The 16,218-nt window shown below is 42.3% G+C and overlaps 2 non-coding genes across 2 annotated transcripts; both read right to left on the reverse strand.

Moving 5' to 3' along the window:
- Positions 1-454: 454 nt before the first annotated feature.
- LOC147220288 (U1 spliceosomal RNA) lies at positions 455-618 on the reverse strand. The gene has a single exon (XR_015108445.1). It is a non-coding gene; the product is annotated as a U1 spliceosomal RNA (small nuclear RNA).
- A 593-nt stretch (positions 619-1,211) lies between these two features.
- On the reverse strand, positions 1,212-1,402 carry LOC147220289 (U2 spliceosomal RNA). Its single transcript, XR_015108155.1, has one exon. It is a non-coding gene; the product is annotated as a U2 spliceosomal RNA (small nuclear RNA).
- Positions 1,403-16,218: the final 14,816 nt, after the last annotated feature.

Genomic DNA, 16,218 nt, shown 5'->3' on the forward strand with positions numbered 1-16,218 from the left:
AGAACAACTTTATTAATCCCGAAGGAAACTGTTGTGCCAGAGTTCCAGAAAATATAACAGTAATAAATAATAAAAGGCAGAATTAGAAATCAAAATAAACTATAAACTGTAAAGTGTCTCGGTGAAACTATAGAGAGGTGGGGGTATGCTCTGGAAAGGAGAGGAACGAAAGTTAGTCGCAGCAAGACAGCATACATGTGTGGGGATGAGAGGAACTCGGGTGGAACGGTGAGGCTACAGGGAGTGGAGATCAAGAAGCAGGAGCATTTCAGGGACTTGGACACTCTGGATTGTTTTTTGGCCCGATCGTAAATCCACGCTTTTGCGGTGCACCTGCCATGTGCAACGACAACTCCCTGGTTGGGTCACAGCCCGGCCAGGGAGGGTGGGCGCGCGCGACCATAAACAGTGAACCCGGCCTCCAGCGACACAGACTTGCTCTTGAACAGCACGACAGGGGAGAGCGCGGACGCAGTCCCCCACTACCAGAAATTATGCAGTCGAGATTCCCACATTTGGGGAATTCGCAGGGGTCAGCACAGCCGCAGTGCAATGGCTGAGCCTCGCCCTGGGTGAACCACCTTCTTGATCATGGTATCTCCCCTGCCAGGTAAGTATGAGTCGCACGCGTCCCGCGCACGGACCGCTTTCACACGCACGCCGTTCTCAGTCGGGGGGGAACCCACGCGGACTCTTCCGGGAGCTCACACACGATCCCTCTCGCGCACACACACACGCGCACAAACACACACACACTCCGTCAAAAAAACGTCAATTCTGAGTTCTGACGGGGCGGGATGCCGAAAACAACACGGACGCTTCTATTTTCACGAAGAAGTCAGAGGAAAACCGGAACACGTTCCGTCCGTCCTCCTGATGCCGCGAGGGGTTTCTGCCGCTCTACGACCGGGAGAACTTCCCCCTGAGCCCAGTCTGACACAGTCTATCGGGGGCAATCCATCCGTTTCAAATGCGATCCATTTAGGCTCAGTTCTGGTCCATAGTGGGATTTTATCGGGCTGCACGGGGCGAATGGTAGGGACAGGGTTTCAGGCAGACACGCTCGTGTGTCGCTATCTACCGCTCCCTACCGCTCCCTACCGGCAGAAACAACGGGGACAGTGTCGCTGGTCACGCAGGGCACAGACAAGATCTGGATCCCATGGGTTAGGGTTGGAGGCCTCAGCAACCTCGACATCGGACACAAAAGCAGGGGGTGCACCGTTCCCAGAGATACTGCAATACCGGGTCGATGCGCGGAGTGGACGGAGCAAGCCCCCATTCCATCTCCCTGTTCCAAAAATCTATTTAATATTTGGTCCCCGGATAGGGGAGATATCAGATATTAAACTGATAAGAACAGATACTACACTTGATCTTAGCCAATAGGCCGAGAAGCGATAGCCCCGCGCCCTCGCTCGACGCCACCGCATTCCCCGCACCGTCAGCTTCACTCACGACTTCATACAAGAAACAACATGGCTAAAGCATCTTCCGCATCTGCCCGGTCACGTGGTGCACGCCCCCCCCGACAGGACGCCGAAGCATCAAAGTAAACCCAGGACTTCAACAACCAGACTCTTGGAATCGTGTCCCCTTCAAATCCACCTGGAATGTGGCAAAAAGTCGCCCGTGAGGAGAAAAGACACAGGTGGAAACGGGACGTTTGCACCGCTCACGATACACTGGGCTGCAAACGGGCGCCATCTTGTGAACCCGTCTGGTTACCGCATCGATGCGACCAGCTCTCACAGAGACTCGTTGCTCATCGCCGGGAAACACAATTCAAAAAACGTCACGAACACAAGACAACAGTAAAATGGATTTAAATCCACATTTACATTTAATTACATTCATGTTTTCGTCACTACCAGCAGAACAATTTCTAAACACGACGGTAAATCATCTCGTCCCGTGGCGAACACCCACTGGACCCCGGCACCCCAAACAGCCTTCGACGGCCTTGAACGCTAACCCCGCCCCGCACCGGCTAATACCGGCTGTTACGACGACTGCTGGTCCGGACGGAGCCGATCGCGCTCGGTTAGACCACCGCTTTTTCGTTGTCGTTTGAGTCGCCAACACTCAATTACCGACGCGCTCCGAGGCAAGATGGCGGAAGGCCGCGAGCTAGTCTGTTTGGCTAGCGGAGCGGCTTAGTTAGCCTTACCTCAGCTCACGAAATCTGTGACGTCGTCGAGATTTCTCGGCCGAAAGGACCTAAATTACCGTCAAAAATCACCGGGAGTTGCTTCGCGGTTGTTATAAACACGGTCAATTCGGTTGTAGGTCGAGAAATCGTCACTATTCTCTGTAAAAGTGAACTTACGTCGCGGGGCTGGACAGCGCTCTTGACCGGAAACACATCGTGGAACCCCGGAGCCTTCAGTGACCGACATAAACGGTCATAAACTCTTCGGTTCAATTCTACTTCGAACTATTTAAATTAATTCTACTTCAAACTATATGAATTAATTCTAATTCTAACCATATGAATTAACTGTACTTTAAATTATGAATTAAGAAAAGAGATGTGGAACCTGTGGAATCCCCTCCGTGGACACTTTCATCCCGAGTCCCGCTTCTCTGTACTCTTATACTGGCATTCTGTGGCTTAGCTGATGCCAGACCACCATCGATGACATGCAGAGGTTTTTAAATGCACTGAATGGAGAGAAGTTCTGACACACTGTTGATGAATCAGGTCCAAGTCCAGTCACCCAGCAGCCCAGGAGTCTCCTTCTGTGCGCCGGTCTGCTCCAAGACCTCCAACATCATTCCCGTCTGCAGGAAAACAAAGAACCACAGGACCCTGGGTACAGATCTCCCATCCTGGCTCTGTAGGAGTGACTGACGTCCTCTGAGCACCTTGTTGTTCTGTCTTACCTGAGATCCAACACCGACCCGCCCTGGACCCCCTGCTGTTCACCTAGAGTGAGCAGGACCAGAGGAGATGCCGTGATAATGAGCACTGTTGTGCAACTTGAAAGTCCTAGAAAGTGACATCTGGAGCTCATGTGAATATAAACCACAGTGGGTAAAAACACAAACACATAAGCTGCACTTGTCTGGAAACTGCAGGTGTTCACATTGTAACGAGATATTTACACATTAACCTTTTTTTTTTTTACTTTTAATTAGATACATACTGTTAACATTTGCAAATATGTCCTGGAAAAGCAGTGCCTGTAACACGGCTGATGGAAAATGTTCGTAATGAATAAAACAAGGAAAAGTTCATCCATTTTTTATCCCCACTTTGTCCCAATCCGAGTCATTTTTGGCTTTGAACATTTCACTCTCTGTTGCTATTCAACTATGAGAGACAGTGCTGGGGTTAAAGAGATTTAATAAATTAACTGGTAAATTCTTCAGTAAAATAAGTATTTGGTTACCAATAAACAAGATATCACAGAGCTCCCACAGACCTGTAACTTCTTTTTTAAGATGCCCCTCTGTTCTCCACACCTTACCTGTATTAATGGCACCTGTTTGAACTGGTTACCAGGATAGAAGACACCTGTCCACAACCTCAAACCGTCACACTCCAAACTCAATCAGGCCAAGACCAAAGAGCTGTCTAAGGACACCATAAACAAAAATGTAAACCGGCACCAGGCTGGGAAGACTGAATCTGGACTAGGAAAGCAGCTTGGTGTGAAGACATCAACTGTGAGAGCAATTATTAGAAAATGGAAGACATACAAGACCACTGATAATCTCCCTCCATCTTGGGCTCCACACAAGAGCTCACCCCGAGGGCTCAAAATGATGAGACGCCCACAGGGGGACCTAGAGAATAAGCTGCAGAGAGCTGGGACCAAAGTAATAAAGGCTACCATCAGTAACACACTACGCTGCCAGGTACTCAAACCCTGAAGTGCCAGATGTGTCCCTCTACTGAGATAGCATGTGTCCCATCGCGTCATCTAAATTTACTGGAGGGCATTTGGATGATCCAAAAGAGGACTATGAATGTCCTATGGTCAGATGAAACCAAAATACAACTTTTTAGTAAAAGCTAAGTGTGTCGTAGCTGGGGGAAGGAATGCTGAATCGCATTCAAAATAACACCGTTGCCAGTGTGAAGCATTGCTTTGGGGCTGTTTTTCTACAAAGGGACCAAACGACTGATCAGAAAGGCTGAAAGAAAAGAATTAATGTGGCCATGGATTGTGAGATTTGGAGTGAAAATCTCCTTCCATTTGCAGGAGCATTGAAGATGAAACGTGGCTGGGTTTCAGCATGACAATGATCCCAAACACACCGCCCGGGCAATGAAGGAGTGGCTTTGTAGGCAGGATCTACAAGAGGTAAGAGGTCTGCATGGAGGAATGGGCCAAACTACCAGCAACAGTGTGTAAAAACCCTGTGAATACATCAAGGGTAGGCAAACCCTTCAGCCGAAGGGGATATTCAAATCTTCGTACTTTTTAAGACCTTAAAACACTTTATAGCCTTGCCTTTGACACTTTATGGTTTTATTTGTATTTCTTATTCTCCCTCCTTCCGACTATTATTTATTATTGTTATGTTTTACTTGAAACTCTGGCACAACAATTTCCTTTGGGATAAATAAAGTTGTTTTTATTCTTATTCTTATTCTTATTCTTAAACAGGCCACATCTGGCCCATCAAAGATTGGTACAGAATTCATGCTTGATATGTATGATTGGATCAACGAATGTGGGAGCTCAAACTGGAGATTATCAATTTTTGGAGCTACTTCAGAACTCTTGAGAATTTATCCTGAACTGAATGACACGGATTGGCTTTGTTATTTAACATTTACTGTGGACCTACTGACACACATGAATGAGCTGGACGTGAAGATCCAACCAAAAAAACGGTTTGTGAATGAAATGCAAGCAAATGTCAGAGCCTTCAAAACCAAGTTGGTTTTATTTTCAAAGCAAATATCAAAAGAGTCTGATATGTACTGTTCACAAATACATTTTTTGTTTTACATGTATCATATTGTCAAATTTTAAAAGTCAATCCGGCCCCTGAGCCAAAAGGTTTGCCCGCCCCTGGAATACCTTATGAAGACTTTCAGAAAACCTTTGACCTGTCATTTCCAGCAAAAGGTATACAAGAAAGTATTGCAATGAATGTTTGTTCCTGACCAACTGCTTATTCTCCATCATTATGTCCAAATAAGTTTGTTAAAAATCAGACAATGTGATTTTCTGTCTCTCATAGTTGAAGTATACCAATGATGAAAATGAAAGACCTCTATCATGTTTTTAAGTGGGAGAACTTGCACAATTGTTGGCTGACTAAATACTGTTTTGCCCCACTTTATCTGGATACTGGGCACTGACACCTATTCAAATCAACATTTTAAAATGAGCTGATTTAGACTGTAATGATCATTTTGAGCTTATTTTAATCAAATTGTCAAATATTCAAATACAACATTCAAGTTTTTAGTTTCACCTATGAACAGGGTGATGGCAATCAGCACCAACAACACACTGAAGTCTCACAGCACCTTGACTGGACTGAAAATCAATATCAAGATGATCATCGGTGCATCTCGGTGGAACGACGGAGGGGAGCTACTGCAGGCTTGACAGCGGCTGCCTCCAAATAATTATTGGAAAAGCCCCCCAGTACAACAGTCAAAGACCATGAAATGACCACCTAGATCCCCACCATCACCTCTACCAAATGCCAGCTGGAGAAGCTTCACTCCAACACTACCTGGGGAAGAAGAAGTTGGAAGCCAACAAGTAAGGGAGCATTTCCATCGTGAAAGGAAAGCTTACTGGCCACGGTTCCACCTCGTTGAAACAGCCATTCCTTTGATATCAGAGCTGCAGGTCCAGCCTTGGATGGTGGAAGCCTCAGATGCAGAACAGACCAACGCTGCATTGAATCCCTTCAGTGGGTTGTAGGACAGGATACAGATTGGATTGGAAAAGCAGGATTTCCCCTGAAAGGTAGTAAACATCAGACTTTTCTACTCATCCTGAAATTTATTACAAAACACACAAGAGATGTGTTTCAGTATTACACATTTACAATACGCAATTAAAAATGTGTCTGTAGATCTTTGTGCAAGTTGCTACAAATCAGCCTTGCTTGTTCAGAGATGATTAAAAAATCCTTTTCACAGGAAGGTGAATTTAGAACTTAGTAAAATAAAAAAACATTATAACAGTTTGACCAGAGATTTTCAATAATAATGTTTTCGTTTCCCATATGAACAAGCAGATGAAAATGTGTACAAACAACAGACGAGAGTGCCACATGACCACAAGCATGTAATTGATTCCTTAGTACAAATACAGCCACTAATACAAAAGTCAGAGAACATGACTCGTTTTTGAGTCATGCATGACTCCTTTCAGAAGCTGATCCAGGGTCAGCCATTGCAGCCATTCAACGACAAGAAAAACTCTGAGTTCCGATGGGCCGGAATGACCGAAACGACACAGACGCTTCAATTTTCATGAAGAAGTCAGAACACAGAACACATTCCGTCCATCCTCCTGATGCCACAATTGGTTTCTATTGTTTTACAAACGGGAGAACTTTGCCACGATCCCGGTCTGACAGTCTTTAAACGCGACCAGTGTTGTGGACGGATCGGGGCTGTCGTCTTTGGTCGTCAAACACAATCCATTTGCGCTAAGATCGGATTCCTTGGTGGGAATTTACTTCGGTACACGGAAGCAAGGCGTAGAGACAGGTTGTCCAGTTAACAAACTTATGTCACACGTCACCCACAACCCTCCTGCCTCTTTGCATTATCATCTACCAACATAATACAGTAGACGCACCAAATGGTACGTTAAACATTCGTCTCCACGATCTTTGAGATGTCTCCCATCGAATATGTTATTATTTGCAATTTGAGAGGGTGCACCGTCATCTTCACTTCAAACAACATCGCTGATGCGTCTTCCGCATCTCCTCGGTCATGTGGTGCACGGCCAACCAATAGGACGCCGAAGCATAAAAAAAAAATCAACAATCAGACACATGGAAATCCTCCTCAAATCCACCGGACGGTGAACGAGCGCTATCTTGTGGACAAACAATTTTGACCAAATGGCTTTATCTGTTCACCTGCAACATGATATCATGAAAATTTGACATATATTGTGTAGAATCACATCCATTCAACATATTTCAACAACAAAAAAACAGCTTTAACAAATTCGAAAAGTGATTTACAACTTGTTCAAAAAACCTTCAATTTGGTAAGATAAACCTTTCTGACCAAATGGCTATATCTTTCGTTCTTGCTGCTGGATTGGAGTGAGTTTATATATTGTGTTGATTCTGTATTGTGTAGAATCACATCCTATTCAGCATATTTCAGCAACATACATCAGCTTTAAAAAAATGACAAAGTTATTAACATCTTGTGCCAATAACCTTCAACACTTCATGTCCAAATGTCTTTATCCTTATCTTTTGTGACATATATTGTGTAGAGTCAAGTCCTATTCAACAAATTTTAGCACCAGACACCAGTACCTAAAGAATTCCCTTGTCATTTAAAACTTGTTCCAAAAAGCTATCAACTTTGTGATATAAACAATTTTGGCTTCTTCTTCTTCTTCTTCTTCGTTCAGCTTTTCCCGTCAGGGGTCGCCACAGCGAGTCAACTTTCTCCATCTAACCCTATTCTCTGTATCCTCCTCTCTCACGCCAACTACCTTCATATCCTCTCTCACCTCGTCCATAAATCCTCTCTTTGGTCTTCCTCAAGACCTCTTGCCTGGCAGCTCCAATTCCAGCATCTGTCTACCAATATATTCACTATCTCTTCTCTGTACATGACCGAACCATCTCAGTCTGGCTTCTCTGACCTTCTCTCCAAAACATCTAACATGTGCCGTCCCTCTGATAGACTCATTCCTGATCCTATCCATCCTGGTCACTCCCAAAGAGAACCTCAACATCTTCATCTCTGCAACCTCTAGTTCTGCCTGCTGTCTTTTGGTCATTGTAACAGTTTCTAGTCCATACATCATCGCTGGTCTCACCACTGTCTTGTACACCTTTCCTTTTATTCTGGCTGAAAGTCTTCTATCACATAGTAGGCCTGACACTTTTCTTCACCCATTTCAACCTGCTTTGACCCGTCTCTTCACCGCTTTTCCACACTCTCCGTTGCTCTGGACTGTTGACCCTTAGTACCTGAAATCCTCCAGCTTCTTGATCTCCATTCCCTGTAGCCTCACTGTTCCACCCGAGTTCCCCTCATTCACACACAAATATTCTGTCTTGCTGCGACTAACTTTCATTCCTCTCTTTTCTAGAGCATACTTCGACCTCTCTAGAGTTTCCTCTACCTGTTGTCTGCTCTCACTACAGATCACAATGTCTGCAAACATCATGGTCCATGGAGATTCCTGTCTAGCCTCATCTGTCAGCCTGTCCATCACCATTGCTAACAAGAAGAGGCACAGAGCTGATCCCTGATGGAGTCCCACCTCCACCTTGAACTTCCTCTGTTACCCCTACAGCACACCATACCAGTGTCTCACAAGTAGCATACATGTCCTGCACCAGTCGAACATACTTCTCTGCCACTCCAGACTTCCTCATACAATACCAGAGCTCCTCTCATGGCATCCTGTCATATACTTTTTCTAGGTCTACAAAACCACAATGCAGCTCCCTCTGGCCTTCTCTATACTTTTCTATTAGCATTCTCAATGCAAATACTGCATCTGTAGTACTCTTCCTAGGCATGAAGCCATACTGTTGTTCACAAATGCTGACTTCTGCTCTCAGTCTAGTTTCCACTACTCTTTCCTCTAACTTCATTGTATGATTTATCAACTTTATCTCTCTATAGTTGCCACAATTCTGCACATCCTCTTTATTCTTAAAAATAGGCACCATCACACTTTGTCTCCATTCTTCAGGTATCTTCTCACTCTCTAATATCCTATTGAATAATCTAGTCAGAAAATCTACCCCTGCCTCTCCTAGACACTTCCACACCTCCACGGGTGTATCATCAGGACCAACTGCTTTTCCACTCTTCATCCTCTTCAATGCCTTCCTCACTTCCCTTTTAGTAATTTGTGCTACTTTGTGGCCTACAATAGTCCCCTCTTCTACCCTTGCCTCTCTTTTGTTTTCCACATTCATCAGCTCTTCAAAGTACTCTTTCCATCTTCCCATCACTCTTCTCGCATCTGTCAATACATTTCCCTCTCTGTCCTTAATCACCTGGACCTGTTGTACATCCTTTCCATCTTTATCTCTGTTTCGCCAACCTGTATAGATCATTCTCACCCTCCTTACTATCCAACCGAGCATACAAGTCATCGTACGCCCTTTGTTTTGCCTTTGCTACCTGTATCTTTACCTTTCGCCACATCTCCCTGAACTCCTGTCTATTCTCTTCAGTCCTCTCAGTATCCCCCTTCGTCTTTGCTAACCACTTTCTCTGCATATACTCCTGCACTTCCTCATTCCACCACGAAGTCTCCTTATCTACTTTCCTTCCAGATGACACACCAAATACTCTCCTATCTGTCTCCCTGATAATACGAGCTGCTGTTGTCCAATCATCTGTAAGCTCACCATTACCACCCAGACCCTTTCTCAACTCCTCCCTGAAAACCATGCAACACTCCTCCCTTTTCAGCTTCCACCATTTTGTCCTCTGCTCTGCCTTTGTCCTCTTCATCTTCCTTGTCACCAGAGTCATCCTACAAACCACCATCCTTTGCTGTCTGGCAACATTCCCACCTACAACTACTTTGCAGTCACTGATTTCTTTCAGGTTACCTCATCTATACAAGATGTAGTCTACCTGCGTGCTCTTACCTCCACTCTTATAAGTTACCCTATGTTCCTGTTTTTTCCAGAAAAAGGTGTTCACTACAGCCATTTCCATCCTTTTAGCAAAATCTACCACCATCTGTCCCTCTGCATTCCTATCCTGGATACCAGATCTGCCCATCACTTCTTCATCCCCTCTATTGCCTTTGCCAACATGTCCATTGAAGTCTGCACCAATTACCACTCTCTCATTTCTGGGAATATTCTGCATCACTTCATCTAACTCATTCCAGAACTTCTCCTTCTCTTCAGATTCACATCCCACCTGTGGGGCATAGCCACTAACAACATTGAGCATCACACCTTCAATTTCCAATTTCGGACTCATAAGTCTATCTGACATTCTTTTCACCTCTAGGACGTTCCTAACAAACTCCTCCTTCAAGATAACTCCTATTCCATTTCTCTTCTTGTCAGTACCATATAGTACAACTTAAAGCCTGCTCCTAAACTTCTAGCCTTACCACCCTTCCACCTGGTCTTCTGGACAAACAGTATATCCACCTTCCTTCTCTGCATCATGTCGACCAACTCTCTACCTTTTCCTGTCATAGTCCCAATAATAAAAGTCCCTACTCTCCCTACTCCCTACTCCCAGGCTCTTTCCTCCTCTGTCTCCGCTTCTGAACACACACTCCTCCTCTTCTTCTTGTTCTTGTTCTTCGACCCAATAAAGCCAATAAAGCCACAATAAAGCCATCTAATCAAAACAATTTTGACTAGATGGCTTTATCGTTAAAACCTTCAGCAGTAGGTGAAGACATTGTGTAGAATCACATCCTATTCAGCATATTTTAGCACCAGATACCAGGATTAAGAATTCCATGGTTATTTACAATATGTGCCAAAAATCTTTAACTTGGAAGATAAAAACTTTTTGACCAAATGCCTTTATCTTTCATTGTTGAGTCTGGATTTGAGTGAATTTATTCATTTTGTAGATTCTATATTTTGTAGAAATCCTTAATATTCAGCATATTTCAGCACAAGACACAACCTCTAAAGAATTCCAAAGTTATTTACAACTTGTGCCATAAACATTCGACTTGGTGAGATAAACATTTTTGATCAAATGGCTTTATCTTTTAAACCTGCTGCTGGATTTCAGTAAATGTGACATATATTGTGTAGAATCATGGCCTTTTCAACATATTTTAGCACCAGACACCAGTTTTAAGAATTCACTTGGTATTTATAACTTGTTCCAAAAAGCTTCAACATCATGACATGAAGAGTTTTGACCAGATAGGTTTATGGTTTAAACCTTTGGGTAGATTTAGGTAAAGATGACATACTTTGTGTAGAATCACATCATATTCAGCATAATTCAGCACATGGCACCAGCATTAAGAATTCCAAAGTTATTTACAACCTGTGCCAATCATCTTAAACTTGGAAGATAAACACTTTTTGACCAAATGGGTTTATCTTTTAAAGATGTGGCTCCATATCAGTAACTGTCGCAGATATTGTGTAGAATCATGTCCTTTTCAACATATTTTAGCACCAGACACCAGTTTTCAATAATTCTTTTCTTGTTTAAAACTTGTTCTAAAAAGCTTCAATTGGTAAGATAAACACTTGATGTCCAAATGGCTGGATTTCAGTAAATGTGACATATATTGTGTAGAATTACACCCTATTCAGCATATTCCAAAAACAGACACCAGATTTAAAGAATTACAAAGTTATTTATAACTTTTGCAAAAAACCTTCGACTTGTTGAGATACAACATTTTGACCAAATTGCTTTATCTTTCTAACCTTCGGCTGCATTTAAATAAAGATGACATATACTGTGCAGAATCACATCCTATTCAATATATTTCAACAATTACCAGCTTTAAAGAATTCCAAAGTAATTTAAAACTTGTTCCAAAAAATTCATTTTGGTGTGATAAACATTTTTGAATAAATAGCTTTGTGTTTCATTCTTTCGGCTGGGATTGACTGAATTTATACATTGTTTAGATTCTTTATTGTGTATAATCACATCCTTATCGGGAAATTTCAGCACCAGACACCAGCTTTAAAGAATTCCAGTTTTTTAATACCATTGCCAAAAACCTTAAACTTGGAAGATAAACACTTTTTGACCAAATGGCTTTATCTTTTGAAGATGCGACTCCATATCAGTAATTGTCACATGTATTGTGTAGAATCATGTCCTTTTCAACATATTTTAGCATCAGAAACCAGTTTTAAAGAATTCCCTTCTTGTTTAAAACTTGTTCTGAAAAGCCTCAACTGGTGTGATAAACACTTTATGTCCAAATGGGTTTATGTCTTAAACCTGCAGCTGGATTTCAGTAAATGTGACATATATTGTGTAGTATCACTTCATATTTAATATATTGCAGCACCAAACACCAGTTTTTAACAATTCACTTCTTATTCAAAACTTTTTTCAAAAATCTTCAACTTGGTGAGGTAAGAACTTTTCAACCAAATGCATTTATTGTTTAAACATCTGGCTGGATGCTAGTGAATCAGACATTAATTGTTTAGAATCACATCCTATTCAGCATATTTCAAAAACAGACACCAATTTTGAAATTACAAAGTTATTTGCAACTTTTGCAAAAAAACCCTCGACTGGCTGAGATAAAAAATTGACCAAATTGCTTCATATTTCTAACTGTCGGCTGCATTTAAGTAAAGATGATATATACTGTGCAGAATCACATCCTGTTCAATAATTTTCAACCACAGGTGCCAGCTTTAAGGAATTCCAAAGTAATTTACAACTTGTTAAAAAACCTTCAATTTGGTGAAATAAAAAAAAAAAGACCAAATTGCTTCATCTACTAAACCTGCAACATGATATTTATATATTTGACATATTTTGTGTAAGTTCAAATCCTATTTAACATATTTCAAAAACAGAAACCAGCTTCAAAGAATTCCAAAGTAATTTACAACTTGTTCCAAAAACCTTCTATTTGGGTGATGAACATTTTTGAATAAATGGCTTTATCTTTCATTCTTGCGGCTGGATTTGAGTGAATTTATACATTGTTTAGATTCTGTATTGTGTATAATCACATCCTTATCGGGAAATTTGAGCTTCAGACACCAGCTTTAAAGAATTACAACTTGTGCCAAAAACTGTCAACTTGGTGAGATAAAGATATTATATCCAAATGACTGCCAGATCTAGTGATCTGAGAGAAAGACCGGTGGTTAGAACTTCCTCCTTACACCTGCCATCGCTGGACTGACAGGATCTGACTGGACCGAGAAGGCCAAGGAGTAAACACCAAATTAACAGACTGAGTATGGTTTTGTCCATTAAAAGAAAGTCGATGTGGTTTATACTTTTGTTCGCGAAAAGAAAGTAGGTGTGGTTCATACTTTTTCCTTCAAAAGAAAGTAGACAGAGGTTTATACTTTTAGCCCTAAGAAAAGAAAGAACAGCAGGGTGCACTGGAATATATGTGTGTGTTGTCACTTCAAAGAGATTTTTATACTGACTAAAGTCAGTCTCTGAAGTAAGTGTAATTTTTAGGTTGTGGTTAAAATTGAGAAACTTGGTTTGCAGTGACAGCTGTGTCTGCAGAATATTAGGTTCTATAGGAGCTTGGCACGGTCAAAGATCTCTGTGAACATTGTGACTGATAGTTAACCACAACAACCTGTAGTGTAAAAAAAATGGGAAACTATTGTAGTAGTAAAAATGAAAAAGCCTTGGAAGGGGATGTGAAGTTCATGCACAAATTGGATCCAGAAGATATAAAATATTAAAGAAAATGGAAAAAGAAATACATCTGGGATGGAAAATTAAGATTAGCATCATTAAAAACTTATGGATGAACATGAAAAATGCAAAAACAAGAAAAAGAGTGACAAAAAGTTTGACGAAGTGAGAAAAGTTGAAAAATGGATTACACAAGCCACGAAACGAACACAAAGTATACAAAAGAAGAAAAAAAGAACAAATTAAAGATCAGAGTAAAGAAACTATGTTTGTGCAGAAGGAGGATAATGGAACAGTCGTCAAAGCTGTGATGCAGCAACCCCCACCACTGGAGATGCCACAAGGCGCAGTGGGAGGGGTTCCAGAGCCATTATACCCAGATCTTAAAAAGCTGCCAGCATATGAGGACATACACAAAGACAAACAAGAACAAGTAAAAGTAAAACCAACACATCCATACAAAACACGGAGAAAGAACCTTAACAAAAGTTATATTGTAGATGAGGCCAAATTATATCCTATCATACAATTTCCGAATCCACACGATGCGGAAAACCCCCACGTGTAAAGATATCACATACTGAGGTAAAAGAAGCTGCAGATAATGGCTGGGGGCCATTCCAAGATGCAGTTTTCCATCTAGCTGAGTCATAGAGTTTGATTGGATTGGAGTTAGAACAAATATTCAAACTTGTCTTTCTATTAAAATGGGCAAGATATCGAGGTGATTACAAAGGAGGAAATCTCCAACAAGAGATTTGTCAAAATCCAACAGATGGTCCTATGGTTGGAAATTATCTGGCTGCTGTACAAGCAGTATTAAATAGAGCAAGACCACTGCATGCAGCCACCGCAGCCCATGCACAGTAAGCAGCATGCAAACAAGAAACAGGAGAAACTGTTACACAGTTTCAATTCCGCAATGAAGGGAAATTTGGAAACCATAGTGGATTAGAATTCAATGAGCAGGATAATTCTCCTTACCAACTACATCTGAAACTTGGTCTGCTGAGAGGACCACCGAGGAGCTCCACTGAATGCCACAGGAGGTCTTTCCTACCTGAGGCGATCAGACTTTTTAATTCCTCTCCCTTCAGCCACAGGGAATCTCAAAATCTTTGTACTTAAGACCTTAAGACACTTTATAGACTTGACTTGCAACTTAGACACTTTATGGTTATAGTTTCTTACTCTCCCCACCTTTTTTTTTTTTTTATACTGTTTACACAATTTCCTACTAGTATTTATTATTGTTATGTTTTACTTGAAACTCTGGCACAACAATTTCCTTCGGGATAAATAAAGTTGTTCTTATTGTTAACTGAGAAATATGCTCTCAATTATTTTCCGTTTTATTTTCCGGTCTGTCCGTTGTGTTTTTATTTGCTTGAAAATAAACTTAACTTCTTCCAGTTCTGCAAAGCAAGAGATGTCTCACACATATTATTCCTCCGTAAAAGACCCAGCCGGTATTGAGGGGTAACACGCAGATCTACTGCACAGATAACCTCTGACAGCAGGTTAATGGCCCAGGAAACCCCCAAAGACGGCTGAAGACAGTTTGGAGCCGCTGAGAAGAGCGACGATACTGCGAACTCGGCGTGAAGGTTAGCTTGATTAGCTAGCAGCTGCTAACAGTGCTACCACGTGCTCTAACTAGCAAGCCATGGAGCGGCCAAGTAGATGGTCACGGCTAGTTTTTACCGGAGATGAGAAGCAGTATGAACTCTGGGAGACTAAATTCTTGGCCTACATGCGGCTGCAGGGGCTCAAAGACACAATTCTGAGTGAAACTCCAGAATTTGATGACGATGACGAGGAGGTGAAGGACAAGGAGCAGAATGAAATGGCCTATGCCCAGCTGATCCAGTTTTTAGATGACAAAAGTCTAGGCCTGGTCATGCGCGGAGCTGCAGATGATGGGAGAAAGGCACTGAAGATGCTACGAGAGTATTATGCAGGTAAAGGGAAGCCTCGCATTATAAACCTGTATACTGACCTGACCAAACTGCCGAAAGGCAGCAATGAAAGCGTAACAGACTTTGTGATTAGGGCAGAGACTATAATCACGGCGCTAAGAAATGCAGAGGAAGTCATGAGTGATGATCTTCTCATAGCTATGGTGCTAAAGGGACTTCCAGAATCGTTCAAACCATTTGCAGTTCATGTGACTCAAAGTGAAGAAAAGCTCAAATTTGCTGATTTTAAAAGGAGATTGCGTTCACATGAAGACACTGAAAAACTCTGCGCTCATGTGTCAGATAATGCTATGAAAGTGAACACGAAAGTAAATGACACTCTGAGGGGCAATGACAAAAACACAATGGCGGATATGGTGTGCTTTAAATGTGGTGTGAAGGGGCACAAAGCAAGAACATGCCAAAGAAGACAGTGGTGCGGTTTTTGCAAAAGCTCGACGCACAGAGATGCAAACTGCAGGCGTCGTCTAACAAGTGAACAAGCGAGACAAGCCGCAGAGGGAGAGGGCAACACATCGTATGTTTTCTTGACCGAAGACCGGGGAGCGGACATCGTTCCAGAGCGTGGTGTGAAGATGAAAGGCCTAATGGTGGACGCTACTTCCCACATCATCACAGATGAGACAAAGTTCAAGAGCTTCGATGAGACTTTCAGAGCTGACACACACCATGTTGAGCTGGCAGACGGGACCAAGTGTCAAGGCGTGGGGAAGCAGCGGGGAG

This window comes from Fistularia commersonii, chromosome 24, assembly GCF_037954325.1.
Source record: "Fistularia commersonii isolate RoL2024-O1a breed Wild chromosome 24, RoL_Fcom_v1.0, whole genome shotgun sequence".
NCBI classification, from domain to species: domain Eukaryota; kingdom Metazoa; phylum Chordata; class Actinopteri; order Syngnathiformes; family Fistulariidae; genus Fistularia; species Fistularia commersonii.